General features: G+C 37.3%; 1 protein-coding gene across 1 annotated transcript in view; it reads right to left on the minus strand.

Annotated features, from left to right (window-relative positions):
• The window catches only part of LOC124366359 (phosphatidylinositol 4,5-bisphosphate 3-kinase catalytic subunit delta isoform), a 53444-nt gene extending 42733 nt beyond the window's left edge, over positions 1 to 10711 (minus strand). The window contains exon 1 of the mRNA XM_046822856.1: positions 10598 to 10711. The gene's annotated coding sequence lies outside the window, so the exon portion shown is untranslated. The remainder of the gene's footprint in view (positions 1 to 10597) is intronic.
• Positions 10712 to 11670: the final 959 nt, after the last annotated feature.

Here is an 11670-nt window from a genome sequence, read left to right on the forward strand (position 1 = left end):
ATCATACCGTTATGGGAAAAGAAAATTTTAAAATAACACAACTATATTTCACCATCCATAACTTTCTATATTGTACTAAATCATGTAAACTAACATAACCATAACATTCATTGATTTAATAAATAAACAAAACTAACATACCAATAACTTCGTAAATTTTATCTGTACCCTCCTTACACACCACCTGGTAGCTTCTAATAACACCAGTTTTGTAATTTATAACTAATACAATATCACATGACATACCCTAATCAGTAATTTTCTATTATTACTATACTTATTCAAGTTCAATACTTTTACTATTGAAGTATATTACGTAGGGAACATTTACAATACTGTAATATTTGAGATTTAATTACAAATGTCAGAAAGAAGAAATAAGTTTAAAATAGTCATCAAAAAACATTGAATAAAAAAAGTAATTTTCTGTCTCTCTCACACTTGTATTACGCAATACCAAACGTTTATGTTATACAGGTGAATATTACGTAATTAGGCTATTATGAGTAGATAAATGTATACCTTACCTTGTTTAATTACAATGAAATACCCATCAATACTATATCAAAATCAAGTTCAAATCATTCGAGGTCTCAATCTCTACTTAGAAGTTCCTAAATCAACAAGGAAAGAAGTGTTTTGGCATTTGATCAATGAACCCCTTATCGCAGTTTGTATCTGAATTTTTCTTTCTGCCCCCATTTAAGTTTGCTTTATTCCTTTACAACTTTACAACTATTGTTTATATCAGAAACGATAGTTTAAACTACTATAACCTGAAATTGGAACAGTTTAAAATCACGTACAGAAGTTAAAACATGGACTCTGATCCTTCTTCTTACCCCATGGCAACGTCAACGATAGCTTTCTGATACATAATTTTCCATAGGCTTTCTTAGTTTCTAAAAGATTGCCTAAGATCATCGTACTAAAATACGAAAGAAACTGAAATTGACTCAATAATTGCTCACAATTATCGTATTTCAATCAAATTCTTCTTATTCCTCTTATTGCATACTAAGGGAACCACAGCCACTCCAACATCCATTTTCATTGTAACCTAGACTTAAAATATTTTTACCCCAATATCTCAACATTTGCGGTTAGTGCTCCTGGATATCTAAGGGTAGCCCACATTTAAGTTATATATGGCCAGATTTGTTATATATGGGTTTTTGTGTATATATATATTTGTATGGTATATTATTTATCGGCCACCAAATGTTTATTCTCCATACTATAGTACAATATGAACTTGATGTACAATATATTGTTAACCCCTTAATCAAGTGTCTGGGATTGCTATCAAGTCGTTTCTTCCCTTGCCAGAAACAACAATGTGACTGTTTGTTGGGTTCCTGGTCATGAGGAGATCCCTGAGAATGGAAGAACTGATGCCCTGGCCAACCGGGGCTCAGCGTCAATTATGATGGCTCTCAACCATTCTGCGGCATTCCAAGGTGTGAATTCTTTGAGGCTGTCTTGAAATGAGTTCGCGCTGAACATGAGAGAAGGTGGAGGTTGCATCCGGGCATGAGAATGAGCAGAATGGTTGGTACTTTGGGATTATACCGACCACACCAGTATGAAGAACACAAAAATATAAATTTATAGAAACAAACATGATAGAACGAAAACACAACTGTTTAATTACATAATTACAAGCATTTCCCGGTATTGTGATCGGTATTGTTGTCGCTGTTATCTTATCTTTCTCGATAATCCCGATTAGGGCAGGGCGCGGCATCACATGATTTGCACGGTACATAATTGCCTTTCCATTACAATTCAATTTATATTTCTGATCAGCCCCTCTAGAATTTGATATTTTACTGATAGGTACTATCTCGAGGGATGTTTTTCTTTCGTCGACATCAGCGCGGGCTTCGGCAGCACCAGAAAATGGTGCTGCCGAAGCCCGCGCTGATGGCCGGAGGCACTCGCATTTTGGGTGGCGGAGTGTGATCAAGAATAAAAACAAGTTTTGAGTGTTTTTTCAATAAAGAGTTTAGTTTTAGTTTGGTAATGTTTGTTTTTGTTGAATTTTTGTGTTTGGAGAAATGTAGAGGTAAAACACGGAAGTACAACAAAGCAACGCACCAGCTGAACGGGCGGCGAGACTCTGCAATCACGTTATCTACTAGACCGCTCGACTTTGACCTCTGTCTGAGGGTGGGGAGGGGTTTGCGATAAGACAATTCCTGTTTTATATTGATGAAATATTGTTCTACGCTAATCTAGTAATCAGTAGAAGCAAAATGTCAAATAACGATTCATGTCTGGGTGTGGTCGGTATAATCCCAAAGTACCGAATGGTTCTACAGTCGCCTTCCTCCAGAGTGGCGTCGGACCTTCTCTCACTAAGTAGATCGATGTCTTCTCAGGTTATATGTCTGATCATGGGACATGGCCACCTGAGGAAGCATCTTCACAAGAGTCAGCATCCTTCGGGAGGATCCACTCTGTAGAATGTGATGAGCAGGATGAAACTGCCGAACACTTGCTCTTTGATTGTCCTGCAAGAGCAAGGGAGTGGTATGCCATCTTTGGTAGTTAGGACAAGGGTGGTGAATTTCCCCAGGAGGACCTGATAGGTTGTTTCTGGAGGTTTGTGGAACTGCTAGAATCATAGACTGGTAGACCTTATGGTGTTCTTCCGGGGTGCGCAAAAGGCTCTCGAGGCTTAAAGGCATGGCAATAGGCCGCCCCATAGAAGAAGTGCTGAGTGTGGTGTGACGTCATGGATTACGTGAATGTGGTGTTGTGTCAGTGCGTGGTTTTCTAAGAAGAATTTTAACAATCTAAAAGGACTTTCATCACCTGAACTGCAAATATCTTTCCCGATAAGTATTAACAATTTTATGAACCATAACATTTAAAATATTTTCAAAGTTTTAAATGCACAAGAGCAATTCAAAGAACCGGTACTTACATCAGTCACGTAATCCACATGTTTTCGGTTATTTATGGGGCCGGTATTGTGTAAATAAATTGCCATATTTTATTAATATAACGCACAATTTTAACAGACCATTATAATCTGATGACTTTAATCCAAGCATCTCGTTATTAATTAATTGATCTTCAAAGATGAAGACTTAAAATACACGTTGCTAACTCATCAACAATAAAGTCTATCCCATGGTTTTTATTGGACGGTTGACTCGTTGTCAAACACACTAACCTCAATCAGCTGATTATAACCAACTGATATTCATCTGTTCCTTATCTGTCAACCTACGAGATACAAATTTCACTCCAACAACGAAATCAGGCTGGCCCAAGCAACAAGCGCTCCCAGTGCGATCGTTCAAACTAATTAGTCGATAAGACAGATTTTCGTCGGCAAAGCAGTTTTTCTGTCGGTTAAGGCAGTTTTCTGTCGGTAAGGCAGTTTTTCTGTCGGTTAAAGCAGTTTTTCTGTCGGTAAGGCAGTTCTCTGTCGGCGAGGCAGTAATTGTATATAATCACTATTATTACTGCTACTATTGTAAACATTTATTGAAATGACAAGTAAATACCCTTGTGGAATATGCAATAATGGAGTAAGATATCAAGCGATCCTCTGCACTGGAGAATGCAAACAATGGTATCACTCTAAATGTTTGAATTGGACCAACAATCAGTTCAACAACTTAACAAAAAAATGAAATCAATCTCTGGAAGTGTGACATGTGTAAAACAAACTCCAGCAGTACAAATATAGACGTAATTGAACACAAAATAAAAGACTATGAAGAGCAAGATGAACAAGCTCTAGAATCATCCTTAACTCTAGCTGCCGAAGCTGGGAGTGCCCTCCTTTGTGAAAACCAAAAAGCTAAAACAAGAACTACATAATATGAAATCGTACAACGCTGACCTGGCTAATAAAATCACGGAGTTAAACACTAAAAATAATACCTACTTTCAACAACAAATAGAAGAGCTAGGAAAAACGATAAATCTCTTCTTATCTCCAGAAATAAAGCTCTCACAGAAACTCTTCAGGAAGTAGAAGTGCAACTAGGAAAAGAAAATCAACTGCGGCTGGAATTGACTGCTACTTTTGAGTATTATGACAAGGAGAAAGAAGAACTTGTTACCAAACTTGAAGGACAAGTAAAGAAACTGACTCAAAGAGAATAATTCACTTCAACTCAAAAAGAGTGCTGAATTATCTCCTACTTTAACAGACAAAATTTACAGAAGTACTGAAACACAGACAGACTTTACTGAATCTTCAGCTCATGGTTCTAACTCCTCTCTGCTCCTCGAAATGACTAAAATTAAAATAAGGCAGGATAGAATTGAAAATGCACTTGAAGCCCTCCAAAACAATACACAGAACACTAAATCAGTCATAGAAAAATAAGCAGTTATCCTATGATTTGTTTGATACAAATACTACTGCTTCATCTAATTGTACACCAACAAAACGTAAAAAAGTTAGCTCAAGAAACAGAAAGAATGCTTTCAGCATTTCCTTACAAGCAGCTAAATATATGAAAAAAATGCAATACTTGAACAAGAAAACTTGAAACACAAGAAATCTAACATAACAAGCTCAGTTGTAAATAGTAGTCCTCTCCCAGATGTTGAAACAAGATTGGGCGTTGTCTCGGAGCTTAAAGCTTTACAATCAGCTTTGAAACTGGGAAATAAAACCCCCAATGTTTGCAGTCCCCTTGGATAAAAAAGAGTGTCTTGAAGCCTTTTATGAAAGTAATTTTGAACAATTCTTGAAAAGAAAACCAAACAAAAGACAGACCAGCTACGGGGCACTTGTCTGACTCCAAGCACGTGGGTGTTTGCTCTGGTAACAGGTGACATTGTATTTGGGTCCTGCTGCGTCAGGAGAATTTAGATACACCAGTTCAAGAACCATGCCACCAAGAGACTTCTTTTTTATGGAAGAGCCCATTGAAGAAAACCAGAGAGAAGTTTACTCAGAGAAGACGTCTTTTCATAAATTCAAGATGGACACGTCAAAAAATCTAACTGTGCTGCACCAAAATGTTGATAGGATTGGCAATAAGATTGATAGATTCAATCATCTTCTGCATTCTTTATCACCAGACATTGTTGTGATTACTGAACATGGACAAAGCGACAACCTAATCACTAACACCAGATTACTTGGCTATAGTTTGATTTCTGCCTTCGGGAGAAGAAATCGGCAAACAAAAGGGGGGTGTCGCAATATATAAAAAATGTACCCTAGAAAACGAAACTGCTAATTTAAACGTGGAATGTAAAAGTCTACCATTGATATGTGAGGTAGCAGGAGTATCCATCAAGTTGAGAGTGGCAAAGAAATTTCTGTACATTCTAGGAGTATATCGCCCTCCTATAAAACGCCAAGAAACTATCGTTCGGGCACTTGAGCTCCTGTCAGATATACTGGGCTCATTTCCATCTTCAGACAAGGGCAAGGTACTTCTAATGGGTGACATCAATATCGACAACTTGCAGCCATTGCCTGAAAGAACCCTTTTCAACGACCTTATGGCTTCACACAGCCTGACGAGGCTTCAACTCCCAGCAACTAGGATTACTGCATCTTCACAAACATCTATCGATGCCGTTTGTACAAACGTCAGTACAGTACAAATCTTATTAAGGTTGATATAATGCATACAGCGATCTCAGACCATACGTGTCAGCTTTGTCACCTCACTTTCCCAGCAAGACAACGAATAACAGAATCTTCTCTTCGTCGTCACCTCAATGCAGAAAATTTGCACAACCTAAAACAAAATCTTGCAGCTGAGAACTGGATTGGAGTTTTTGGTTCAGACAATGCAGATGGCGCATATGAGTCTCTAATTCACACTCTAACTTTTTAATCTAGATATATACTGCCCCCTGAAGAAGTCTAGACAAAACCGCAACTACAAAATATCTGCACGCTACGACGAAGAAGCAAAGCTATTGAAGGAGGAATTTTTGGAGGCTCAAAGGAAGTACATCCTGAATAACTCAGACAATGATAAACAGAACTGCTGTTCGACTAAAAAAAAAAAAGCCTACGACTTAAAACTTAGGTCTCTTAGAAAAGAAAATAGCGCATCTGTCATTAGCCGATCTATGAATAAAAGCAAAGCTGTTTGGCAAATAATCAATGGTGAGAGAAATCGTCCAAAGAGTCTTCTGTAAATGCCATAAACCTTGAAGTAAATGGAAGAGTGGTAGATAATGCTACAGACGTAGCTAATCACTTCAACAGATACTTTACAACAATAGCAGATGAAACAATTAGAGTAAATAATAGCAGCCCTTCTTATAACCAAGCTGAAACTACTCACGCAATCCCTGTGGAACAAACTATACATATCCTGAAAACCCGTATCAATTGAAGAGCTTGCAATTACAATAGATTCATTGAAGCCTAAATCTTCAACGGGAGTGGATGGAGTCTCAGCTAAAAATACTGAAAGCAGCCAAACATGAACTTCTACCACCCTTGCTTCATGTCATCCAGCTGTCGTTGGCCCAGGGTGTGTTTCCACAAAAACTAAAAACCGCCAGAGTTTTTCCTCTTCTCAAAAAAGGCAGTAAACATGAAATAGGGAATTACAGGCCCATCTCATTAATCCCACTATCTCTAAGATCCTCGAGAGGATTGTTCTATCTAGAATCCTTGAACACCTAAATATCAACAATCTTCTCACTGATAGACAACATGGTTTTGTAAAGGGTAGGTCCACTCTCACAGCCTTGGTGGATTTGTTTGAATTTATTGTAGATGGCATAGAAAATGGAGATAGTGTTTGTGGGCATTTTTGTTGACATGAGCAAGGCCTTTGATTGTTTGAGCCATGATATGATTGTGACAAAATTACACCATCTTGGTATTCCGAGATACGGCACTGTGTTGGTTTCGATCTTATCTTTCTAACAGAAACCAAGTGGTTGAAATAGCTCAATCCATCAAAGGCATCAGATCCACATCCAGATCAGACTCTCGGCCCATGGTGAGGGGGGTTCCTCAGGGCTCGGTCTTGGGCCCACTCTTGTTTGTGCTGTCCACCAATGACCTGCCTGCAGTGACGGAGCCTTATTGTAGGGCCATCATGTACGCGGACGACAACCGTCCTACTCACTTCTCAGAAGTCTGTTGAAAGCCTCGAAATAAACGCGTACATTGGCCTGAATTTGGCGGTGGACTACTGTGCAAGGCATGATCTTGTGTTCAATGCTTCCAAGACCAAGCAGGTTACCTTTGGCACCAAGAGGGATGAAGTCTCAAAACCTTCCCGACATCGATGCTGTCACTTCAATTAAACATCTTGGATTACACTTGGATGGAGATCTTTAAGTGGAATGAGCACATAGATGTTCTCTGTCAAAGGCTATCCACAGCTGTCTTCGCCATTAAAAGAACATTATCTGTCAGCACAGAGGAGGCAGCTTTAACAGCCTACCATGCCCTTTTTGAGAGCCTCATGTACTATGGAGTTTCGGTATGGGGTGGAACCTCTGCACATAACTTACAACGAGTTCTAATTTTACAGAAGAGAGCCATCCGAACCATAAAAGGAATGAAAATACAAGATAGTTGCCGGCCAGTCTTTAAACATCTGAAGTTGTTAACCGTTGTAAATATATAATCTTCCAGTCTACAACACTAGCTTGTCTCCTGGGAATAAATAAGCGACATCAGGATGTTCACACACACACTGCACCAGACATGGAACTGACCTCAACCTGCCGGTCCATCGCTTGAAGCTCTTTGAATCAAAACCTTCTTACGCAGGTGCAAAATTCTACAATGCCTTACCCGCATCCTTGAAGGTCTTGGAGCTGAAAGTTTTTAGGAGGAAATTAAAAATCTTGGCTGGCAGATAGACCCTTCTACAGTGTCAATGAATTTTTAACCTGGAGAGAGTGACCATGGCAATTGGCAAGCAAATAGACTCTTTTCTATTTATAATGTAGCCTACATGACGCCTGTTTCTATCTTGATGATAGTAAATAAAGATTTCTGTTTCTGTTTCAGTGTTCAACAGTGCTGTCACATGATACTGTCGGGTTTATTTGCCTCACACAGAGCTGCTCCACAGTCATCACATATAGGCTATGTACTTTTTTCTAGTCGATCATGATCAATTTCAGCAACATTTTCATTCATCAAACTGCCGCTAGAATCTCCTGATTAGAAACGTCAGATTGTGGTTAATACATTGAATCCATATCCTGATCGCCCTCATTCTCTGAAAAATCACACTCTGCCAAATGCCTAACTCACAACAACGAATCTGAAAAAATCTAAAATTGATAAAACGTCCTTATTATTATTACAAACAATTCCTGTATACGGACTGAATCACAGTAAAATTAGAAAATAAAAAGATTACAGTACAGTAGAAACTTCAAAACCCAATTTCAAAAAACTAGAAAACAATAACGCTTTACTTCTAATGTCCAGGTAAACTTCATCGTGCTTTCATGATAGTTTCTTAGTTGACCGTTGTAGCAATTAAACATCACTACTGTGACTTTGTAGTAGTAGTTCAAATAAATACTACTAGTAGTCAATGGGTATCATCTTACAGCTGCCAAGAGTCGTGCAGTGAAACAGCTGTTTGACACACGATAACACGGCTTGGCAGTTCAACGCAAATTGAGATCGGCAGTTAAGGTGTTATATATAGAACAAACTAAGTCTAAAAAATGGAGATTATGAATTTGTTTACCCTTTTAAATCCGCCCATTTTAATGATTTATCAAGCGACGTACCAAAAATCCCAAACCATTTTGACACAAAAATGTAAGAGTTATGTAAACAACACATAACTACGCTATTTTGTAAGTTATTTAGCAAATATTTGTTAGCAAGCTACGACTAGTGAAAGATTTCGCTTGATTTTCTAGGAAAGGACAGAAATAGAAGAATTATCAAGATAGCTAAGCCACTGATCACAACCACACCACTCGCAACTAAGTTACTAATTGGTATATTTTTGCTTACAGAAGCTTTGAACGATTCATTTTAATAATTTTCAAATCAAATTAATAACAAACTAAAATTATTTAACTGCCCTACTTTATACTATTTTAACCTAAAAACATAAAGCGAGGTTGAATATTCACAACGTAGTGAAATACAGCTGTCTGCAACAATCAGTGAGCAGTCAGCTGAGATAAAGTGAAATTTCTCTATCACAGACTGACAAAATATGAAGTTTAAGCTTTACGAAGTAATATATCTCGATGCAATACATATTTGTACACAAGTCTGGAATTACAAATCATTTGGTACAATATGTGGCCAGTAAAATAATAAAAAGTGAACGTAGGCCTACGCACCGTATGGATGTCGGGAGTTGACGCCATTTTTACGACACATTGGACATCAGAGTTAAAAGGGGCGTGATCTCCCCCCAAATAGTCAAATCCAAACCAAGAAGCCAACCCAGCCAAGGTCCAAGCTGTGAAGACTAGCTAAACTTCCTGGAAGAGGGCAAGTAGCAATCCAGGATGTATAAACCAAACACAAGTGAACACTCCGAGGTACAGCCTTTTATAGATATTAAGGCAGCTGGTGTAATGTGGTACAACCCCATAATAAAGGAATGTACTCATATTTCACCTTTAAAACCATATGTAGTATAGTTAAGGAGGATGAATAGAGGAAAGGAGCTGGCTCATATCCTGCCCTGCCCGTTAATTTTGTTGATATCACGTTTAGATATTATGTGTATTTATTTTAATGTTTCAATGGTTTAACCATTACACCTGCCAAACATTCTTCGTCAACTGCTGATCACACGGTTCTTTCTCATGCATTGTAGAGGAGGGAGAACTCATTTACAACTTCAATTAGTTGTTCTTTATTAATTTTCAGCAATAAAAATACTTTCAGACAATTTAGAATGTCACACGAACTATAATGAACCACCTGACACGAGTGAAAGGACCTGCCTGGCCTCCATCAAATTTTGCTATTCAGCAGCCCATCCATCAAGAACTGCAAAGCCAGACAGGCAGGGCAAGACCTGTCGGCGCTGCTCCGAGCAAACAGAGATGTACAAGACTGGGAAGGATAGCATCTGTGTGCGGTCTATTAACCAATAACTATGGATGTCAAAATCATTAGGCTAATAGCAAATACAACAGTTAATTTTACAATTTTATAGAACATTTAATAGGATATTGGCACTCAATGAGTTAAAGTACTTTATTTTCAATATGCTAATTTATCTGGTAGATAAAAAATCATAGCAAAACTATCCAATTCATGAGAGAACAACACAGGGCTTAGATTTCATAATCAAAATAGCTTTCTCTCTACTAACATCAAACCTATTATAGCCTAGTAAGGGACCCCAATTTGTCCAAATTATTATCAATGTGATGCAATTCAACAATTTATTTTAACATTTAAATTTCAGTACTTAATTGTAATACACACTCTAACAAAGTTTATAGCAACACCAATCTCATAAGGGAGGGGGAGAAGTCTAAACTACCAAAATCCAACTGTCAAAACAAATCAAATGTGGTTCAAAATGTACAATAAGCCGATTTGAAATAAGAATTCTTATTACTTAAATAAACTGATCGTTTCACAGATTACAATTATCGTAAAGAAACATCTAAGTGAAATACATACATCCACCGCTCGATGAAGAAACTACAACCCTATACAAATAATCTATTGACAACTATGGGAAGCCATTACCAGCAGCTAGAGCTAGCTATTTTTTCAAAATGGAGTCCTGCAGAGACATGGCAAAGCCAAACAAAAAGCTCAACTCAGCTGCCCTAGACAGAGCAACAATACAAAGAGAAAGTCAATAAAACATAACTAGGGTGGCTTCTAAACAGAATCCCATAATATCAAACCATCGTAGTTTAAAAGTCCCGCATCATTTAATTTGCTTGGCGTGGCGTTGAAAATGCAGGAAATTCGCGTTGCAGCAATAAAGTTTGAGCACAAATATTTCATATAATTGCGAACTGTAAAAGTCGATCTCATTGGATCTTAAAGAAAACCGTGTATGTCCCTGCTATTTCTGCCTAATAACCGGCTGTATTGACATCTTAGTTTTAGCACCATTATGTAAACCTAAAACACATTACTTCCTTGTTTTTGGTCATGTAGTTACGGAGAAAGTCTAATTTTAAATATAATATACAAACAAAAATTGTGTTAGATTTTTCAATATTTTAGTTTTGTAGTACTGACAAAAATCTCAATATTTTTTGCACTTTATCATGGAAATACTTGTAAAATATTCACCCTATATAAAACATTTGAAAAAAAAAATAGTTTTCATGCATAATAAGTTTCATTTTTATACTACTCGATATAAGAGCTTAAACTGTTTGAGTTTTACAACTTCATTCTTGTAGGACAAAATTAAGGTCGTACTATTATAACCGGCTGTTATATTATAAAACTGAATGTGAACTAATTTCCCCCCCCTACCAATACATTTCAATTTGTTATTGAAACCGTCAGACCTTGTTCTAAAACAAGTAGTAATTTAATAGGGGGTTTCTGCAATAGCCCATTAAAATATTTCCTCTTATTATTTTATATATTTATATTTGGTTATTTAAACGCGTATGTGACAGATATGGCCAAATACAAAATAATTGAATCGTAAAAACAATTTAGTAACAAAGAAATTAGGAAACAAGAAAAAACAAAGGCTTCACCAAGTAATGCATTTTGATACA

This window comes from Homalodisca vitripennis, chromosome 7 (genome assembly GCF_021130785.1).
Source record: "Homalodisca vitripennis isolate AUS2020 chromosome 7, UT_GWSS_2.1, whole genome shotgun sequence".
Taxonomy (NCBI): domain Eukaryota; kingdom Metazoa; phylum Arthropoda; class Insecta; order Hemiptera; family Cicadellidae; genus Homalodisca; species Homalodisca vitripennis.